The 2,500-nt window shown below is 39.2% G+C and overlaps 5 non-coding genes across 5 annotated transcripts; all 5 read right to left on the bottom strand.

The window, feature by feature from the left end:
* Nucleotides 1-239: 239 nt before the first annotated feature.
* Nucleotides 240-358, bottom strand: LOC137598013 (5S ribosomal RNA). The gene has a single exon (XR_011036345.1). It is a non-coding gene; the product is annotated as a 5S ribosomal RNA (ribosomal RNA).
* Nucleotides 359-741: 383 nt separating this feature from the next.
* On the bottom strand, nt 742-860 carry LOC137598012 (5S ribosomal RNA). Its single transcript, XR_011036344.1, has one exon. It is a non-coding gene; the product is annotated as a 5S ribosomal RNA (ribosomal RNA).
* Nucleotides 861-1,221: 361 nt separating this feature from the next.
* On the bottom strand, nt 1,222-1,340 carry LOC137597820 (5S ribosomal RNA). The gene has a single exon (XR_011036176.1). It is a non-coding gene; the product is annotated as a 5S ribosomal RNA (ribosomal RNA).
* Nucleotides 1,341-1,714: 374 nt separating this feature from the next.
* On the bottom strand, nt 1,715-1,833 carry LOC137598011 (5S ribosomal RNA). The gene has a single exon (XR_011036343.1). It is a non-coding gene; the product is annotated as a 5S ribosomal RNA (ribosomal RNA).
* A 407-nt stretch (nt 1,834-2,240) lies between these two features.
* LOC137598010 (5S ribosomal RNA) lies at nt 2,241-2,359 on the bottom strand. Its single transcript, XR_011036342.1, has one exon. It is a non-coding gene; the product is annotated as a 5S ribosomal RNA (ribosomal RNA).
* Between the last annotated feature and the right edge of the window lie 141 nt (nt 2,360-2,500).

Raw genomic sequence — 2,500 nt, 5'->3', positions numbered from 1 at the left:
AGATAGATAGATAGATAGATAGATAGATACATAGATAGTATTCATACAAAAGTCATTTCTAGTCAGCCCTAACTTATACAACAACATTTTTACTTTTCTCTGGGATCAATTTCATTTCATCTTTCAATCAATTCATTCATCAAACTTTTATTAAATACAACTTTAGCTCATAAAACAACTTGACTCGTCTGTCTTTCCTTCCAAACGCCCTCTGCTGGCGGGGGGACAGAAAAAGAAAAAGCTTACGGCACCTGGTATTCCCAGGCGGTCTCCCATCCAAGTACTAACCAGGCCCGACTCTGCTTAGCTTCCGAGATCGGACGAGATCGGGCGTGTTCAGAGTGGTATGGCCGTAAGCAACTATACTGGTCAAAAAAACCCTATATAAAGGTGGCATGGCACACACATAGCTTGCTTCAATACATACATGCATGCATAGATGGATAGATGCATAGACAGATAGATAGATAGATAGATAGATAGATAGATAGATAGATAGATAGATAGATAGATAGATAGATAGATAGATAGATAGATACATAGACAGTATTCATACAAAAGTCATTGCTAGTCAGCCCTAACTTATACAACAACATTTTTACTTTTCTCTGGGATCAATTTCATTTCATCATTCAATCAATTCATTCATCAAACTTTTATTCAATACAACTTTAGCTCATAAAACAACTTGACTCGTCTGTCTTTCCTTCCAAAGCCCTCTGCTGGCGGGGGGACAGAAAAAGCTTACGGCACCTGGTATTCCCAGGCGGTCTCCCATCCAAGTACTAACCAGGCCCGACTCTGCTTAGCTTCCGAGATCGGACGAGATCGGGCGTGTTCAGAGTGGTATGGCCGTAAGCAACTATGCTGGTCAAAAAAACCCTATATAAAGGTGGCATGGCACACACATAGCTTGCTTCAATACATACATACATGCATAGATGTATAGATGTATAGATGCATAAATAGATAGATAGATAGATAGATAGATAGATAGATAGATAGATAGATACATAGATACATAGATAGTATTCATACAAAAGTCATTGCTAGTCAGCCCTAACTTATACAACATTTTTACTTTTCTCTGGGATCAATTTCATTTCATCATTCAATCAATTCATTCATCAAACTTTTATTAAATACAACTTTAGCTCATAAAACAACTTGACTCGTCTGTCTTTCCTTCCAAACGCCCTCTGCTTGCGGGGGGACAGAAAAAGCTTACGGCACCTGGTATTCCCAGGCGGTCTCCCATCCAAGTACTAACAAGGCCCGACTCTGCTTAGCTTCCGAGATCGGACGAGATCGGGCGTGTTCAGAGTGGTATGGCCGTAAGCAACTATGCTGGTCAAAAAAACCCTATATAAAGGTGGCATGGCACACACATAGCTTGCTTCAATACATACATGCATGCATAGATGTATAGATGCATAGATAGATAGATAGATAGATAGATAGATAGATAGATAGATAGATAGATAGATAGATAGATAGATAGATACATAGATAGTATTCATACAAAAGTCATTTCTAGTCAGCCCTAACTTATACAACAACATTTTTACTTTTCTCTGGGATCAATTTCATTTCATCTTTCAATCAATTCATTCATCAAACTTTTATTAAATACAACTTTAGCTCATAAAACAACTTGACTCGTCTGTCTTTCCTTCCAAACGCCCTCTGCTGGCGGGGGGACAGAAAAAGAAAAAGCTTACGGCACCTGGTATTCCCAGGCGGTCTCCCATCCAAGTACTAACCAGGCCCGACTCTGCTTAGCTTCCGAGATCGGACGAGATCGGGCGTGTTCAGAGTGGTATGGCCGTAAGCAACTATGCTGGTCAAAAAAACCCTATATAAAGGTGGCATGGCACACACATAGCTTGCTTCAGTACATACATACATGCATAGATGTATAGATGCATAGATAGATAGATAGATAGATAGATAGATAGATAGATAGATAGATACATACATACATACATACATACATACATACATACATACATACATACATAGATAGATAGATAGATAGTATTCATACAAAAGTCATTGCTAGTCAGCCCTAACTTATACAACAACAATTATTACTTTTCTCTGGGATCAATTTCATTTCATCATTCAATCAATTCATTCATCAAACTTTTATTACATACAACTTTAGCTCATAAAACAACTTGACTCGTCTGTCTTTCCTTACAAACGCCCTCTGCTGGCGGGGGGACAGAAAAAGAAAAAGCTTACGGCACCTGGTATTCCCAGGCGGTCTCCCATCCAAGTACTAACCAGGCCCGACTCTGCTTAGCTTCCGAGATCGGACGAGATCGGGCGTGTTCAGAGTGGTATGGCCGTAAGCAACTATACTGGTCAAAAAAACCCTATATAAAGGTGGCATGGCACACACATAGCTTGCTTCAATACATACATGCATGCATAGATGTATAGATGCATAGATAGATAGATAGATAGATACATACATAGATACATAGATAGTATT

Source organism: Antennarius striatus, chromosome 6 (assembly GCF_040054535.1).
Source record: "Antennarius striatus isolate MH-2024 chromosome 6, ASM4005453v1, whole genome shotgun sequence".
NCBI classification, from domain to species: domain Eukaryota; kingdom Metazoa; phylum Chordata; class Actinopteri; order Lophiiformes; family Antennariidae; genus Antennarius; species Antennarius striatus.
This window is presented reverse-complemented; position numbering and strand designations above follow the sequence as displayed.